This window comes from Adiantum capillus-veneris, chromosome 28 (assembly GCF_014529385.1).
Source record: "Adiantum capillus-veneris isolate H3 chromosome 28, ASM1452938v2, whole genome shotgun sequence".
Taxonomy (NCBI): Eukaryota; Viridiplantae; Streptophyta; class Polypodiopsida; order Polypodiales; family Pteridaceae; genus Adiantum; species Adiantum capillus-veneris.
Window position 1 is genome coordinate 66,078,038 of NC_140958.1, and position 20,466 is coordinate 66,098,503.

Consider the following 20,466-nt stretch of genomic DNA (forward strand, 5'->3'; position numbering starts at 1 on the left):
CTCATTACAGAATTATGAACTGATAGAAGGCATTATTGTAAGTGATTTTCGCAAGAAGGCTTCTTGAAATATTGTCTACTGGCTGTTAGCATACAATTTTACTGTCTCCTTGGTTCCTTGTAGCTTAAGTAGTGTTGACTATCCGGGTGATTGCGGCCTTCTGCGGGCTCGAAATGCTTAGCTGATATGGTGCTATTAAGCTTTCCTTCTTTTGTGCTTTGAAATACTATACTCTATGGAAAGTTTAGATTGGGTTTTTCTAGGATCATCTACTCTCTTAGGGTGTTAGTGGAGTTGTGATAACTGGCTACTGACAAAAATCTTTTCACATATTTGTGCATACTATAATGACGACTTGTTTACAAAAACCACTTTAAATTGTAAGTGGTTTGGCAAGAAGGCTCATTGGAAATGATGCCTGCTGGATGTTAGCATGTGGTTTTACTGACACTATTGGTAGATTTCTATCTCAAACATAGGTTTTTCTTGGCTTGAACTGTTGCCTAAGTTATTAAGTAGTGGTTGACATACCTTTTGATTTGCATTGAGAGTGGACCTCACTAATGGAGTGGATATAAGCTGCTTGAGGATTTTTTTTTTTGACACATATGTAAAATCTTAGATCGATTTCTTGAATACAAAAGCACTTTAGTTTGTAAGTAGTTTTGGAAAAAGATTGCTTCGAAATAATACCACTTACTGGCTCTGAATACTTGTTAGTGGCCACTTGCTGGCTCAAAATACTTGGCCGATTTTGGGTTGCTAGGCTTTCCTACTTAGTAATTTTAATCTCAAACCTAACTTACCAATGGCGCATACTTTGATGACTATTGGTTCATAACTTGCCTAATGGCTGGTTGATAATACCTTCTACTACCTAGCTTGTACTGATGATATTGATTAGGAATGATTTAACATTTGTAACTCCTAAACTATATGTCTTAAAACCAGTCAGCCGCATTGCATAGATAGTGAGCAAACCATTTTCTAACTAAGAAGTGATTAAACCATAGAGTTTTTGGCTAAGAAATGACTAAACCATTTTTGACCTTAGGTTTCATTGGAAACAAGAACATCTTACATCTTGAAAGTGGTTTGACAAAAAGGTTTCATGAGATAAAAATCGATAAAACACTTGGATTACAAGGGGTGATGGCCTTTTGATAAGAACTTAATTTAATTAATATGTAATTTCTTTTAAAATAATGGGGTAACTACTTACTTTTACAAACCTATTATCAAGACACCACATGGATAAGAAGGGGTGATGGCCTTCTAATCTCAAGCCTAAAATGAATTTATAAAAGAAACTTACTCTTTACTTTATAAAGAGGAGTAACGGCCTCCATATCTCACCGTGACAGCCTCATAATATGCACTCTAAGAATGGTTACTTGGTGTATTTAACTCTTCATGGATGGTAGGTATAAGCAAATAAGGTTTTAAGTAGGACATGGATAACAATTGATAGGGTTTGTTGACACTTGTAAAATGTATTCAAAGCTAACGAATTTGTTGTCTTGTTTATATGGATGTAGGTGAGGACTCTATCTTTACTTATGATCTTTTTGGCTTTGCTGTTGTTCGTCACTGTCGAACTTGGCCTCTGTCACTTTAGAATCAATTGTCCTTGAGTATTTTATGTACAAATCACTAGAATGATATCTCATTCTCACTATGATGTACAAAAATGAATCAAAGACTGAGTCGTTTTTGTGCTATTCCTTGTCCTTTGTCTAAAGCCATGTGTCTTTTAATGTGATGGTTTCTTTTGTGTATAAGTATAAGTATAAGTTAAAAAAAAAAAACAACAACAACAACAACACACACACATGTACTTAACTAGCAGTTAAAATATAATTTTTTCTCTCAAGGGTCACTATTTACCTTGGTCTATTTTCCTAAGTTGTACCCTAAAAATATCGTATGCATGTGTTTTTTTTTTTTTTTTGGGGGGGGAGCAACCCTCTCCCTTCGATCATCACATGGGTACCCAACCCTAAAGTTATTATGTAAGGATCGTGGCTTTCATTGCTACCCTAACACTTCACGCCCTCGCTCTCTGTGTCCCCCTTGACTGTAGTGCTACACACCGCAACCTACTACTAACCCCTACACGCACTCTCTCTCCCTCTCAACCCCCCTACGTGAGTAGGAGTGGCCATGAGGCAGCTTGGGAACCGGTTGCCACTAATTACTCTGATCGTGGGGCATCTTCTCACCTTGAGCTTATCGGAGGAGCTATAAAAGGTGAGGGTGCTTTGGTCACTTACTTAGTCTGTGGGTATTTTTCTCTCTACGTGTGTATTTCAAAGTGAGGTGTGAGGGCTTTGACACTGTGCAACTATGGAGGTTGTTGAACTACCGTTTGAGGTCGATATTCTCCTTGTTAATAATACCTGGATGACATACAATAAGGTTTTTTTTAATACAGCCCTATGACAAGCTTAGGTTGTTTTCTGGTATTCGCGCAGTTATCGATTGGCCTGGCCTGGTTTTCTTTTTGGATACTATGCCGTATCTACATACTACTGTGCATGAACTGATTGTTTTTTAGGATGGATGGTGAAAAACTATGGCTTGCAGTACCCATTTATTTTGATAAAACTGGTGATGATCATTGAGGGAATCAATGGCCTTTTAAATCCAAACTGATCACACTGATTACTTATGTGTTTTTCTGGGTTTTTATGGTAGGAAGTTGGTTTTTCATAACAGTGGGTTATGACCCAAAAGCAATTGGTAAACTTGTATATTTCCTTAAATGCATTGTGGTTGATGCTTCTAGAAACCCTTGCATAATCATAGTCCTCGTGCTAGATAATGCCGTGTTCAAATAGAAAAATAAAAGGGATTATTTTGGTACTTGATAGATAGTGCCATAAGTCTGGCCTGTCTTGATACTACACAGTTTAAGAATTTGGTTTTTCCCTTGACATTAGTTAAAATGGTAATGGTAAAGTTTGCCCAAAAGGGAGAATATTATATAAAACAAGCTATGGGGAATATGGTTTGCATAATTTGGGATAAAGCGCTTATACCAGGTTCATATCAGGCTATTCTGCCACTTAAAAAATGCCATTTTTAAAAGGTTTTTTACTAATTAGTTTCAAGCTAGGATAGATTTAGCAGATTTCTCTCTTATCTATCACAACACATACAAATGAGGTAAGACGAATTCGGTATGCCCATGTGGGCCTACGAGTTTTGGTTTTTGCTTAGCCAAAATCTAATAATGTGATTTTTTTGGGGTACATATCTCAAGTTATTAATTAGGTTACTTTATGCTCTATGGTACTTGTAATAGAGGAATTTGGGCCTGACTGACAATATGGCAAAGCAATATTAAAAAACTAACCTATGGGTAAAATAGGACACTTGGATCAAAAGGGGTGATGCCCTTTTGATCAAAATGATATATATGTTAAATATCTATTTCAGATCTTATAAAAATTAGGCTATATAGAAACCATACTTATAATTACTTCCAATAAATAGGATAATAATTTTTTTTTACAATAAAGAACTGAAAGGCATGAACACTTTGGACAGTGGTTTTAAGTTAAAAAGAGTTGTAAGTTGGACATGGATAACAACTGATATAGTCCGTTGACACCTGTAATACACATCCAAGGCTAATGAATCTGTTGTCTTGTTTGGATGAATGTAGGTGAGGACTATCCTTTCTTGGATTTTTTTTTTGGCTTAAAGCTGAGAGTACACTTTCTCCTACTACTTGAGAAAATAATTCTATATTGGATCGCTATCATTGTATACTAGAATGTGGCTTCACCCTCATATATCATGTACAAAGATAATTCTAAGATTGAGTTGTTTTTGTACTAATTTTTTCCTTTTGGTGGTAAGGTTAAGGCAATGACGTTGTGATATCAAACCACATTCCTGCAAAGCTCTCTTGAGGAAGCGGAGGGAGATGACAATCTGATTTTGGGAATGGGTTAGGCAATGAACAAGAGCCGTAAATGTTCTTGATATTGCAGTCTATCTTGAGCTTTAGAAACTCTCAAGTGTCCAATCAAGCTTTTGTGATACGTTTGTGAAATTTTTTAAACTAATTGTTCCGGTCTTGAGTGAGTAATTGTGAGGTGTCAATATGTCTAGAGTTATGCTTTATGATGATCAATATAGTTTTTTGCTGCAACAAAGTTATTGTTCATAGTTGTGTCTAGGTTTGTTGCATAGCCAATGAATATAGGGAATAAACTTCACAAATCTAGAGAGGCAAGGGGAGAAACATTGTCTCCTAGGACTGATAGGTCAGGTCTTGAGTTCAACTTGAGTCCTCGTCGGATAGATCTTTAAGGTCTCTTGGGATGGTTTCCTACGACGTTAAAATTCTCTTCTTCTCGGGTGTATGTGTGTGTGTGTGTGTGTTTCTATCACCCAAGTGTGGTAGATTGGTTATGCCATTTCCCTCTTGAATAACAGGTCTTGAGTTCAACTGGAGTCCTTGTCGGATAGATCTTTAGGTCTCTTGGGATGGTTTCCTACGACGTTGAAATTCTTTTCTTCTTCTTCTTCTTCTTCTCTCTCTCTCTCTCTCTCTCTCTCTCTCTCTCTCTCTCGTGTGTGTTGTCTTGTTCGCTTAGGCGACACTCGCCAAATCAAGCTCCTCTTGACATGTGACCGAGGGGAGAGGTTGGAATTTCTCTCCGCTTTATATATATTATGGAAGTGTAGATAACATTACATCCCACATGAACCACATGAAAGTTGGAAGTCCTGTCTCATGCAACGACAACCTTAAATGGTGTGCACATGAGATGAAAACTTTCGATTATGCCTTAGAATTGTTGAGTTTGTAGTTGGATCCTTTACGAAGTATCAAAAGTGTTAAAGCAGGACTACACATAGTTTTGTGCTAGCCGTCCTATTTTCCCACAACCTTTGGTCTACTTGTGAGTGATACTTCTACGAGGCTTTTGTGCGCAAGAAGAGCTTGGCATGATGACCTTGCAAAGTGATAATGACCTTGCAAAGCGATGGAGTGATTCAACCTCACAATTTCTTCCCACTTGTGAACACTTTCACGCCCCCGTGTTTACAATGCCAACAATTGATAAAGATGCCTTCTTTTTAAAAATTTTCACTTTTATCTTATTATCATCAAAATTTAATTTGTATGTATTTTAAACTTTTCTTTCTCTGTCTAAAAAATTGACTATACTAGACAGAGAAACCATAAGAAAGCACGACAATGAGGCATTCAAAGCAGTGCATTCATGGTTAAGGAAGTGTTAGAAGATGAATGCCATTTTATAAGTACATGCAGAATTTTCCTAAGATCTCACAAGGATTTTACAAGGCTCAAACGAATTTATGATAGATCCAAAATGACAAAATACGGCTTACAATGGGTAGAAACGTGAGACTATGTGAGTAAAAGGGCATATGGATAGGCATGAGGGCTTAGAATATTCATTTGCCTCTTCAAAAAATCTTAAAAGACGCTAAGTCTCCACGTTCATAGTCGCATACCTCCAACTCTTCCACCTCCTCTTAAAAATTTAAAATTACTATTTTTGGAAAAGGAGAAAAAACAGTCTTCAGTAAAGTTGCATGAAGCACAACATAATCCCTTTTAATGCCTTATAGTGCAAGGCACTTTCACATGACATGGTTCTTACCACAATGAATCCTCCTCAAGAACAAGGTTCTCCACAAAGAAGTAAGCATGTTAAGAAGTTTGTCGAACAAGAGAAACCACCTTCTCAAGAACAACGTGTTAATCACTCTCCTATCCACACTAGGAAGAGGAAAAGATCTCCCTCACGTGATGTTCTTCTTCCGAGAGTGAAAGAAGCGAAAGAGGTCGCTTCTATCAAAGGAGGGGAAGTTCTCCTTTAAGAAGATCTCCCTGGCCGTCACATCAAGAACTGATGAGACGAGGGTATTCCTAGGAATGATTGCTCATTAATTTCTTTAATCTCTATAATTCCATATTACTCTCCTCGTGCATAGTCTTTGACTCTAGCTCCTTATCTCGGGGTCCACTATATAATCATGTTAATATACCATGTGAGTTTAGCAAGGGGGATTTTTATTTCTGAAAATTTACAAAATTTCATAGAGATACATTAACAAGAGGGGTTTTTAAAATCCAATTTGAAAAAACACCCATTAATTCATTGAAAAAGAGGGTCCATCTATTCATGCCAACATTTTAACAAAGGGGATTTTAAATTACCTTGCGAACACACGTTAGATAGAGGGGTTCTTAATAGTGGACCCCCCTAAGCTTCTTATAGATGTAAGTTGCCAAATTTATATTTGCATATGAAGAAGCTACTCTATCCCATGTCTATTTTTCTATTTGTGATGAGAGATTGTGTCGAGTAATGAAACACTTAATGGAAAGCACGATCAATGCATGAGCCTGTGTATCCTTAGTATATTAATGTATTTGCTTAGCAATGGCAAACAACTCAAGTATACAAGCACTAGAACCTGCACCATCATCCACATAACCTGTATCCACAAAGGCTAGTTTTACATCATACCCATGTATGCTATTCCAAATGTGCATGTTGCATCATATATACCCAAAGTATGCAGTTGTTCCTATCCAATTTTTTCTCGACAAACAACATGTGGAAATCATTATTATTGTAAGCCGCTGTTGATGATCGCACCTCAAGTACAAGTTTCTTGTATTGAAGTGCAACTACACAAAACCAATCTAGACTAGACTACGAAGTGTATGTTTTGCAATAAATGCAACATTAAATAACTTGCACAAAGGACAAAATTGCTTGCATAGTAATTCTAGTAGTGGTATCCTAGCCAGAAAGAACCAAATCCCATTGAGTTCTCAATTTTCACAAATCCTTTTGGACAAATTCCACACTTGAAACTTCTATGTTGTGCTAGATCTATCCACATCAAATAAGTTTCAATCCTAGTTGAAATTTAGATTAGATTCATTGAGTTATAATCCCATAGTTCTTAGTTCATTTTAAAGTCTATTCAAACAAGACCTTTAGAAAACAACGAGTTTTTTAAGAGTAAAGGGTTTTGTCTCAACCTAAGTTTTTAGGTCTGCCCCGTCTTTGATCATATCCCAATTTTTCTTTTTTGCATCTTTTGCCATCCATGGGGCTTCTCTATGAAAGCAAGAGAGTTTTATGTACAAGCAACACGGTTATCACTTCCGTGAAGCTATATCGCCCCCCTCCTTGTTTGTAATTGCATTTTTTTTTGAAAGTAGACAAACTTCAAATGGACAATGCATATGCTCTCAACAATCACCTTTGTTCTAGTGCAAATTGAGTTGAGAATAAAAAAATTTAGACTGCACTAACTTGTAATCTTATGGTAGTAATGGTAAAACTTCCTTTGGTTGATTATGTAAGAATCGAGCGTGAACTTTTAATGAATGATGGTGTAAGAGTAGAATGTAAAGTTCTTATGAGTGATCATGCTAGTGTAATGCAAAATGATCTTGCAACTAAAGTGTTTCCAAGTGCTACACATATTGTTGGAGAGAAGAGGGGAGAGAAGAAGAGAGACATGGAGCACTGTATATAGTCTCTCCTCGTGTAAAAGTGAGCATTTCTCTGGTGCACATATTTATTTATAGATAGCAGTCAATGTTCAATAATGATTACAACCATCCACTTAGACATAAAATTCATACTACTTATGAAGAGCTCTCACAACTAATAAAATATTCATAAGCTATCGTTTTCAATTACATAAACCATAAATCAATGTGCTTGTCACTTGTGAGCTTGTTTACCACCTCTAACAACAAATACGTATTATAATTAAATACCAATATATATTTAGCTCGAGTAGTTTTATACGATCCGACCTTGCAAAAAATATAACAACTAAACAAGGAATTCAATGCTAATTTTGACCATTAGCCTCAATAACTCCAATCTTCTAGTCATACTTACCTCCTTGATCCAACCATAAATCAATGTGCTTGTCACTTGTGAGCTTGTTTACCACCTCTAACAACAAATACGTATTATAATTAAATACCAATATATATTTAGCTCGAGTAGTTTTATACGATCCGACCTTGCAAAAAATATAACAACTAAACAAGGAATTCAATGTCTATTTTGACCATTAGCCTCAATAACTCCAATCTTCTAGTCATACTTACCTCCTTGATCCAACTTCCTTTTGGTGATGTCAACTAACATGTGTTTTTGTTTGGGTTCTTTTAAGGCACCATGAAAATGGGTCATCCCGAGTTGGTATAATGATTTATCTCATAGATGAATTCCACTTCTTTAGGGCCTGCGTTGCTGGAATATAGAAGAACGTGGTGGTTGCCAAGAACTTATGACTGTTGTTTGAGTGTTCACATCCACGCATCACCACCCAACCTGCAACTAGCGCCGGCCTATAAATGCAAGCTCGCAACATCTGATTCCCGTTGCACGTGCGCGCACGTGAGAGAGAGAGAGAGAGAGAGAGAGAGAGAGAGAGAGAGAGAGAGAGAGAGAGAGAGAGAGAGAGAGAGAGAGGTACGGATTGAGTGGTCTTCAAGCTGCCGCAACTGAATATCAATGACCATGGCGCAGCTCACATCATCTCGTAGTACGACTACGTATGTTGCCCTATTTGTTATGCTTGGTGCCATCTTCCTGCTGGCACCGTCGGTACTCCCTCTCTCTCTCTCTCTCTCACATGAGTCCGATTATGAGCATATAATGTGTGTTGTTGCATGACAAGGAGACCACGAACGTGACATTCCAGATCAAGAAGCACTTTTGATTAGTGCTTTGGGAGTTCGATAGACTGAGAGAGAGAGAGAGAGAGAGAGAGAGAGAGAGAGAGAGAGAGAGAGAGAATTAAACTGTACACCCACACACACCACACATACATATATACATATATATATGTGTGTGTGTTAACTAATACACTTTCTTATGTGGAAAATTGTTCATGCTAATCTATAGCACGTAGCAACGGGCAATGACGAAACACGTAGATTTGTAACTGTATAAGTTGAGAAGGACGGATTCAACATTGCACGAGAGAGAGAGAGAGCGATGAAACTTTAAAGAGAAAAAAACGCTAAAAGAAAAATAAAGGAGAAGAGAAACACCTCTTTATATGGACAAACAAAGTCTTTTGTCTAATCATTTTCTAAACTCACCCTTTACTTATGCACTTAATACGTTTTGTAAGATTTTTTCTTTCTCTGAGATTGAGGAGACCTAATTGCTTTTTCCATTGCATCCTGTAGGATCTCCTTGCAGCCTCAAGAGTGGAGTATAAGTCTATTCGCATCGTTTATAACACAAGAGAGGTCTTGGAATGGCTACCCGCTAACAGCCTCGTGCTCAATGTCCCCTCTAAGGGACCTATCTATGTCTCTGTTAATTTTCCATAATTTCCCTCATCATAGGTGTGAAAGGAATACTTGAGAATTCTCGACAAAAAATGCATTATAAATATTGCTTGAGGAATCAACCTCTTGGCCTCTCCCACTTAAGCAATCCATTGTACTTATAGTGTAGTAAATCTCAGCAATAAGTGGACATCCAAATTTCAATTGTCTCACATTTACGATCTTCCCTCTCTCTGTGTGTCTCCCTCTCTCTCTCTCTCTCAGCTATTAGGTGCACACATGTACCTATGCACTTACACACTTCTACGTGACGAGTGTGGTCTTCACCTCGGGAAGTCCACTACACATAAGATTTATATACTTCTTGTGTTCAAGTAGTAATTGAAAATTCCCTCACAATGAATTCAAGTGGGATGTAACTAGTCCCTTTCCTTCACACTAACATACAAAATTTGTTCAAAATTGGTCTAAATATCCATTATATGAATACATCACTATAAATATATGTATATTTTTTTATGAAAAGACCTCTCCTAATGAATGCACACTATATATATCTACCACATGAGAAGGTCTTTTGCATATTCAATTAAACTAAGGTGCTATAAACCAGATATAAATGCTTGTTTCATTGCAGTACATCAAATTCAACACTGAAATGAAATCCATCACCTAGACTTTTCACTTTTTGTTGTAGTCGCTAGCCCCTGACTACTCCAACATAGCTTCAAGTTTTTGCAATACTTTAACTTTTCAAATCTAAATCTATATTAGCAGTAATCAAGTCAATGGCAAGCATATATTTACCTAAGTATGCCAATCTTTTCTTTTTTCCGTAAGTTTCTATTACTGCATTTTTAAAAGCTTTGCCATAGTTTGTATCCATGGTAGCTAAAATCATCTGAGTAAGGTAACTACATTACCAATGCTACCAATATTTTGTATGTCAAGTAATGCAAGCTTGCAAAAAAGTTTCAACCACTTAACTAAATCAATTTATTATTTCATCACTTGGCATACATGCCTTCGTGTCATCTTAAATTGACCTTTCCTCACTTAGTGCATAGACATCTAAGTCCTAGTGATAGCAGCGGCCAACACTGGCTACACCAATTATGCACCAAGCTGTGGATGTGCTATAGTGCACAATATTTCATTTTCATTATATAGGGCCTTGGGCTCATGTAGGAGTTCCATAATTGTATGAGTCTAAGCTAGAGAGCTCAACTTTATCCCATAGTTGAAGGGTTTGAGGCCCAAAGCTATAAAAGAGCCCTATGCTTAATGAGAAGTCATTCTTGGGTGAGTTCTTCTCTTTGTAGAGTGGATGGTCATGAGGCTCATGGGCTTTCCATGCCCATGTAGCTCTTGATTTCTAATAATCAATTACACTTTCTTTCTTATTAGTCTTCTTTGTTTGATTATGTGGAGTGAGATTATATTAGTGTGATGGTAGATCTCCTAATCCCTTTTTTGAGTTAATCTATTCTATCCACACCATTGGCCATGGTGTGTGAGGGCTATGCCTACCTTCTCTTCATCTCTCTCTACAAAGTGTGCGATTAGTGTGTGTGCATATGTAGTCGCATTGAGGGGTGGTGCCGAAATGGACACACTAATGTGGAGTAGGTATGTTAATTGCATGCTTGTGTAGTTGTGTGATTAAGAGTTGTGAATAGAGTGATTGATGTGAGAGGTTAATTTCAACCACATGATTGTGTGCAAGTGATTAGTAAGTAGGAATGTGTGGTTGATTAGAGGAAGCCATTTCCATGGCTTCTCTCTATGATGAGTAGAAGGATCCCTTGCCTCCTCTATGTCTATACATCCTAGGCTCGTGCTTCTGTGCCCTAGCCGGGTTACCGATCCACGATTTGACAATTTTGTGGGTTGCGATTAAGTTGTGCTACAACGCATCCCTACATTTGGGGCCGTTGTCGAGGATCAATAACCTAAGCTGTGAGTTTAGGATGTGTAGAATAAAGTAATTGCATTACTAATTTGTGGATTTTTGAGTGTGTAACTCATTTTTTGGTTTGATTTGATGATGTTGTGAAAAAAATTGATGCTAATATTGAGTTATGAATACCCCAAACCCCCAATTCCACCCCCAATTTCACTAATTTCATGCTAACCCTTACTAATTTCGCTTCTTTTCATGCTAATTGTACTAATTTCATGCTAATTTTTACTAATTTTGACTAACCATGCTAACCTAACCACTAACATTGAAGTGTAATGAATGTGAAATCCCCTTGCAAGAGGTGAAATCATCACTCTAATCAAGTTAATTGTGCTAATTTATGCCTAATTTGATGATTTGAGTGTTTGATTTTGACCTACAAATGGTCAATTTTGGAACCGCTGTGATGGTGCACACACAATGATGCGACTTCGCGTGGAGCAAAGGAATAGCTTGGAGTGTAATTACGATGTAAGTGCACTGACTTGTTATGTCAATTCTTGATTGATTAATGAGGTTCAATGTTGCTAATTATTTTCTAAAATTAGGTGTGTATCACAAATTGACCTACACTTTGCACCTAATTTGATGCACTTGGAATCAATTTGATAGTCAAATTGTGACTAATAAACTTTGTGTGTATCAAATAATGCTTAATTTTTATCAAGAATTCATGTGTGTGCATAAACATCATTGTGTGTGTGCATGCACCAATGAGGAAAAAAACTGTCAAAAATTTCAAGCGTGTGTGCACCTAATCTCGAATGAGTGCATACATAAAAAGTGATGAAATTGATGATACATGAGTATACAATCATGTAAATGATGTGTACGCTAGACTAATTCAAACATTAGATAAGCCTAATTGCCAAAACATTGGGCAAAAATTGAGTGTGTGTACCTATCCAAGACCACTTGATTTTCTATGATTGATGGTCAATTAGGCACCTAAATGATTTTGAATTGTGAAATGATCATAAAAAGTGTGTGCAATCATTAGGTGTAAAACTAAATGCATTGCCAATTGAGCCAAATTTGATCTTTTGTGCTTAATTTTTGAGTGTGTGAATTACTTGATTGGGTAAAAATAGTGCTAATTTTTAAGAAATTAAGCATGTATGCATTTAATTATGCTTGATTGATTTTGCAATTTGAACATTGCAATGAGAAATTGATGGATTAATTGCATAAATTTATGGTCTAAATTTGGGTGTGTGTGCTAATCAATGGCATGTACAATCCAATTTGTGGATGAATAATTGGTAGCAATTACCAATTATGATGATTAGTAGACCAGCAAAAAATCGGTGTGTGCATCGTTGATGACTCAATTGATATGCCAATTGGGGATAATTTGGTGTAATACCATTGTGGTGTATGTCTATTTGATTAGAAATGGTAATAATTTCAATGATATGTGAAAATGCCATAATTTATTGTGTGTCGCCTCACATACCAAATGACAAGTCCGATTGGATTTGAATAATTTGAGATTGAAAAAAATGATGAATGGAAGATTTGATTACAAATTGGATTTGGGTTAATTTAGAGATTTGTGTGCTTGTTAAGCATGTATACCTCTTCTAAACATCTGATTGTAAATTGACTCAATTTTGAATGCACACTTGGATTTCCAATGGATGTGCTCAAGAAGATGCATCGAATTGAAGCTATGAGAAACGAAGATGGGGTGGAGTATAAAATTAATTGGATTCAAGTCTACTTATGGTATACCTTGGTATTGATGCTTCAATTTTTATGGGTGGAACATCATTGATTGCTAAACAATATGTTCATTTATGATGATAGCATGCATTGGTATTGTGCCATTCTAGGCTTTTTGAAAGCACATTTTAGTCACATACTTCATGTTCTTGTCTTGTTGACCATGGGAACATACTCTAAACAAGTTTAATAAAAAAAAGAAAAATAGAAAAAAATGCTAACTTACACACACACACACACACACACACACACATCGATTTTTTTGAAAACGCCAAACAGGGCCTGGGCAATGGAACCCCACATACACCCACTGCACCTGCTGCCGCTTGTGTGGCAGCTTCTGCGCACGATAAAGCCAACTATGCACAAGCATGTGGCCTGCCTGGCTAGGATTCGCGCCATGAAGACAAGCACACACCCGTTGATTTTGCTTGGCTCACACAACCTGGCTTGGATTAGTCCCCACACACTTAACAAACCCCGGGCCGCGAGCCTGCTATTAGTGCTGTTCACCAACTTGCCCGTTGTTTACTGAGCTCCCGCTATTTAGTGATTGGCATGCGCGCGCGCGCGCGCACACACACACACACACACACACACACACACACACACACACACACACACACACACACACACACACACACACACACACACACACACACAGAGTGGCCCCATGACTTGACCCGCGCAAGATCAACCCACCTGGTCCCACCTTGGCCTAAGATGTCTTGACCCCAGCACAAACACACACACCCGCACCTGCCTGCACGTCTTTGTCGATTGCATAGGTTGCCACCATGAGTGTATTTGCGACGAAAAAAAAGAAGCAAAAAAAAAGAAAAATATATATAAAGGACAGAATTTGGGGCTTGTTCCCACCCTTTCCCTCAAAAAATGGCGAGAATAAAAAAATACGGTGTAGCAATAATCATTGGTTGTTCAAAATGATAAGTAATCATCTTCTTCCATGGATTGCCTTAAATTTCTGATGCTTTTGATTAACCGTGAGTTCTTTTAGTGTTTATTTTGAATGCCATATACTTGTAATGACCTCTTGTGCAAAAATATTGGCCAATGACACAAATGAGTGTTAATCGCCACAAGATAGTGCATTAAAACTTGTGCTTGGTTTGTGAGTATGCATTTCAATGTGTGTGCAAAAGGATTTCATAGCACTAACATATGAACGTGTGATGATTGGCCAAATAGGGCTGACATGGTAGCATATTATGAAATTCCTCTCTTGAAGAGTAATTTATCATGAGTTGGGCTAGACATCTCTTGTGCATTAGCTCTCTCACTTTCATATACTTGGGGGTTAATCAACTCATTGGCAATTTGGAAAGAGCAGAAAATTCATTTTAAGCTCTTTCTCCCTTTTGCAATGAATGCCACAATTGCTAGTTTAAGAGTACATAGGTGGGCATTGATTGTGTGCGTTGTGATTAGTGCTTGTCATGCTCACAAATTTTCATTGCAGAATATGAAAAGCTCTTTTGGCTTGCATAGCGGTTTCACATGAGAGCTACACTGGATGATGAGTAGTGCTGGCTTGGTCGGGACTTTGTGTTTAAACTTAACATTGCTTGTACATTTTAATGCTTGACTTGAATCAATAATCATAGAAAAGCATTAGAATTAAGCTTGTTTTAATGGCCCAGAGTGAGCATTAAATTTTTGGGGTTGTGATTGATTGTGCATTTTTTAGTGCTTACTTTGAATGACAAATGCTTTTGTGCACTAACAAGTGTGCTTCATTTTGAAGGGTTGTGGGTAGGAGTGTGCTTTTATTGGTCCAAGAAGGGGTCATCATTGCAGAAAATTGCAAAATTTGGCTAGTTAGAGCCATTCCAATTATTTGGATTAAAAATTGTAGACATGCTAGCTCATAACTTGGTCTAAAGTGAACATGTTTTCATTCGAGCTAGTGTAGACAATTTTTTGAGAGCTTTCAATTACATAATTTGGCTATTGAGAGTCATTTACTTTCATTCCATTAAGAGTTGCAATCATCTCTAACTCATAGATTTCTCTTAAATTGAAAATATCATGTGAGCTAGTTGTTAGCCAACTTTTTGAAAAGCTTTAAAATGTAAAATTCGGCTTTGAAGAGCCACTTCATTTCATTCAAAAGTTGCATTATTTTCAGCTCTTAGCTTGTTTTAAATTCCATATTTCAATGAGTTAGAAACTAATCTACTTTGAATCATGCATGAAAGATGGTAAAAATTGCAAAATTTGCTTATGTAGAAGCTCATTTTATCTCTCATGGTTGCTATGTATGCATAAAGTTGCTACTTTAGAGCATCATGTGCATAACCAAAGGTACTTTTTTCCCTTGGGTTTTTTTCCTTTGGAAAATTCGGGTATGCAAGACCCTAGCTTTAGATTTTCATTACTCTTTTTTGTGTGCTTTTGGCTTTCAATAAGTGGCTTTTGGAGCTTGTGTGTTTACAGTGAGCTTCAAATCAGCTTCTTTTGAAAATAAAAAGACCAAGAGGCTTCTCTACACAAAGGGGATGCTTACTCAAGAATGCTCAAAAGAGCATGAATAGGTGTAATCCTTCCATGATTTTGCTCTTTTTGTTCATCTCTTCATTCTCTATGCTTGGCTTAAGTGAAATTTTGCTTCTAAGCTATGGTTCTTTCATGTTCTAAAGTTAGGCATACTAAAGTTTCAACACTTTGCTTTGTGAAAATTAACTCATCAAAAATTTAGGTTTTATGTGTGTTAATCATAGGTAATTGGGCTTGACCTTAGATTAATGTAGGTTCATTTCTCATTAGTCCTAGACTCTTAGTGATAGCCTTAATACTTCATTCATTTTTAACATGACCTAGGGCTATAATTAGGCTTTAGTCCTTTAGTCCAATTTTCATTAGCATCTCATCTTGGAAGAAATAAAAAATGAAACAATGAAGCAAAAAAGTGTGAAGAAAAAGTAGCAAAAATGCTACTAGACACATGAAAAGAAAATTTCTATGTTATGTTGTGTCTTTGTGAGGCCTAGCACCTTATTGGCACTTGGTAGGCGAGGGTAATCACCTTGGCTCGCTTGGTCACGGCCCTAAACCGATGCCTTGGGTTGATAGGGGTTAGCCGTCACCTTGGTAGGCTAGTAGGCTTTTGGAACACCTTCTTGAGGGTTCAAGAAGCCGAGAGTTGCACCTATACTTGCCTTGGGGTGGTAGCCTTGTGATTGTGCTTTACCTTTTTCAATGAATGACAAAAAAAAACTTCCATGAGCTTCAAAATTTTTTGACAATGTACTAATAGATTACGAGCTTTTTTATTGCCCGCAAACATGATAGACTTGAATGATTTATTTATTATTGGTCACATAGTTTTTAGGCTAGTAAATTTATGAACTTGCATTAGCCTAGGGTCATAATTGATTACTTATGTTTCATGCATAAAACTAAAATTTCAAGTGGTTTTATCTTCACAATAGTTTATGTGTTTTTTTGCTTTATGTTGTATAGTTTTTGACTATGATTGACCCATCTTTTAGAAGCAAAAAATCACTTTGCATGATTGTTCATTTGTGCTTCATGTTTTATTCATTCTTGGTGTTCTTTGATGCTCATTACTTGTTCTTATGTTTTGCACCTCAACATTTCTTCCATGGAATTGCTTTCTACCATGTCACCCTGTCTTGCTTCACCAACACACGAAGACGTGCGCCAAATTAGGAAGGGGGGAATGTTAGCAGCGGCTAACACTGGTACACCAACTATGCACCAAGTTGTGGATGTGCTATAGTACACAATATTTCATTTTCTTTGTATAGGACCTTGGGCTCATGTAGGAGTTCCATAATTGTATGAGTCTAGGCTAGAGAGCTCAACTTTATCCCATAGTTTAAGGGTTTTAGGCCCAAAGCTATAAAAGAGCCCTATGCTTAATTAGACATCATTCTTGGGTGAGTTATTCTTTTTGTAGAGTGGATGGTCATGAGGCTCTGGGCTTACCATGCCCATGTAGCTCTTGATTTCTAATAATCAATTACACTTTCTTTCTTATTAGTCTTCTTTGTTTGATTATGTGGAGTGAGATTGTATAAGTGTGATGGTAGATCTCCTAATATTTTTTTTGAGTTAATCTTTTCTATCCACACCATTGGCCATGGTGTGTGAGGGCTATGCCTTCCTTCTCTTCATCTCTGTCTACAAGGTGTGCGGTTGGTGTGTGTGCATATGTAGTCGCATTGAGGGGTGGTGCCGGAATCGACACACTAATGCGGAGTAGGTATGTTAATTGCATGCTTGTGGTTGTGTGATTAAGAGTTGTGAATAGAGTGATTGATGTAAGAGGTTAATTTTAACCAAATGATTGTGTGCAAGTGATTAGTAAGTAGGAATGTGTGGTTGATTAGAGGAAGCCCTTTGCATGGCTTCTCTCTATGATGAGTAGAAGGATCCCTTGAATCCTCTATGCCTATACATCTTAGTCTCGTGCTTCCATGCCCTAGCCGGGTTGCCGATCCACGATTTGACAATTTTGTGGGTTGCGATTACGTTGTGCTACAACGCATCCCTACATTTGGCGCCGTTGCCAGGGATCGATAACCTTAGCTAGTGAGTTTAGGATATGTAATAGAGTAATTTCATTACCAATTTTTGGGTTTTTGAGTGTGTAACTCACTTTTGGGTTTGATTTGATGATTTTGTGCAAAAAATTGATGCTAATGTTGAGTTATGAATACCCCAAACCCCCAATTTGACTAATTTCATGCTAACCCTTACTAATTTTGCTTCTTTACCATGCTAGTTGTACTAATTTCATGCTAATTTTGACTAACCATGCTAACCTAACCACTAAAATTGAAGTATAAAGAATGTGAAATCCCCTTGCAAGAGGTGGAATCATCACTCTAATCAAGTTAATTATGCTAATTTGTGCTTAATTTGATGATTTGAGTGTTTGATTTTGACCTACAAATGATCAATTTTGGAACCGATTTGATGGTGCACTTGTGTGTGCAATGCTGCGACTTCGCATGGAGCAAAGAATAGCTTGGAGTGTAATTACGGTGTAATTGCACTCACTTGTTATGTCAATTCTTGATTGATTAATGAGGTTCAATGTTGCTAATTATTTTCTAAAATTGTGTAACACAAATTGACCTACACTTTGCACCTAATTTGATGCACTTGGAATAAAATTGGTAGTCAAATTGTTACTACTATACTTTGTGTGTATCAAAATAATGCTTAATTTTTATCAAGAATTCATGTATGTGCATAAAAATCATTGTATGTGTGCATGCACCAAAGAGGAAAAAAACTGTCAAAAATTTCAAGCGTGTGTGCACCTAATCTCGAATGAGTGCATACATAAAAAGCGATGAAATTGATGATACATGAGTATACAATCATGTAAATGATGTGTACGCTAGGCTAATTCAAACATTGAATAAGTCTAATTGCAAAACATTGGGAAAAAATTGAGTGTGTGTACCTATCCAAGACCACTTGATTTTCTATGATTGATGAACAATTAGGCACCTAAATGATTCTGAATTGTGAAATGATCATAAAAAGTGTATGCAATCATTAGGTGTAAGCCTAAATGCATTGCCAATTGAACCAAATTTGATCTTTTGTGCTTAATTTTTGAGTGTGTGCATTATTTGATTGGGTAAAATAGTGCTAATTTTTAAGAAATTAAGCATGTATGCATTTAATTATGCTTGATTGATTTTGCAATTTGAACATTGCAATGAGAAATTGATGGATTAATTGCATAAATTTATGGTCTAAATTTGGGTGTGTGTACTAATCAATGGCATGTACAATCCAATTTGTGGATGAATAATTGGTAGCAATTACCAATTATGATGATTAGTAGACCAACAAAAAATCGGTGTGTGCATCCTTGATGACTCAATTGATATGCCAATTCGGGATGATTTGGTGTAATACCATTGTGGTGTATGTCTGTTTGATTGGAAATTTTAAGAATTTCAATGATATGTGCAAATGCCATAATTTATTGTGTGTCGCCTCACATACCAAATGACAAGTCCGATTGGATTTGAATGATTTGAGATTGAAAAAAATGATCAATGGAAGATTTGATTACAAATTGGATTTGGGTTAATGAAGAGATTTGTGTGCTTGTTAAGCATGTATACCTCTTCTAAACATTTGATTGTAAATTGATTCAATTTTGGATGCACACTTGGATTTCCAATGCATGTGCTCAAGAAGATGCATCGAATTGAAGCTATGAGAAATTAAGATGGGCTAGAGTTTAAAATTAATCGAATTCAAGTCGGATTATGGTATGCCTAGTTGGTACATGATTGAAAACATCAAACATGCAATAATAAATACAATGGAGCAATTTTTATCGATGAAAGTTGGTAATGATTGATGCTTCGATTTTTATGGCTAGAACATCATTGATTGCTTAACAATATGTTCATTCATGATGATAGCATGCATGAGTATTGTGCCATTCTCGTCTTTTTGAAAGCACATTTTAGTCACATACTTCATGTTCTTGTCTTGTTGACCATGGGAACATACTCTAAACAAGTAAAAAAAAAAGAAAAATAGAAAAAAATGCTAACTTAGACACACACAAAGGTCATTTCTTTTGAAAACGCCAAACAGGACCTAGGCAATGGAACCCCAGACACACACACCTGTTGCACCTGCTGCCACTTGTGTGGCAACTTTTGCTCAAAGTTGCTCATGATAAAGCCAATTGTGCTCAAGCACGTGCCCTGCCTGACCGGGATTTGCGCCATGAAGACAAGCACACACCCCGCTTACCCCACTGATTCCGCTTGGCTCACATAAACTGGCTTGGCTTCGTCCCCACACACTTAACAAACCCCGGGCCCCGAGCCTGCCATTAGCGCTATTCACCGACCTGCCTGCTGTTCACTGACCTACGTGCTATTCACTGATTGGCAAGCATGTGCGTGCACACACACACACACACACACACACACACACACACACACACACACACACACACACACACACACACACACACACACACACACACACACACACACACTGTGGCCCCGTGGCTTGACTCGAGCAAGCTTAGCCCACCTGGTCCCGCCTTGGCCTGAGATGGCTTGACCCCAGCACAAACACACACACCCGCACCCGCCTGCTCGCCTCTGTCGACTGCGTAGGTTGCTGCCATGAGTGTATATTTGCAACCAAAGAAAAAAGGAAAAAAATGTATATATATATAAAAAGGAGAGAATTTGGGGCTTGTTCCCACCCTTTCCCTCAAAAAAACGACGAGAATAAAAAAATACGGTGTAGCAATAATCATTGGTTGTTCAAAATGATAATTAATCATCTTCTTCCATGGATTGCCTTAAATTTTTGATGCTTGTGATTGACCGTGAGTTCTTTTAGTTTTTATTTTGAATGCCATATACTTGTAATGACCTCTTGTGCAAAAATATTGGCC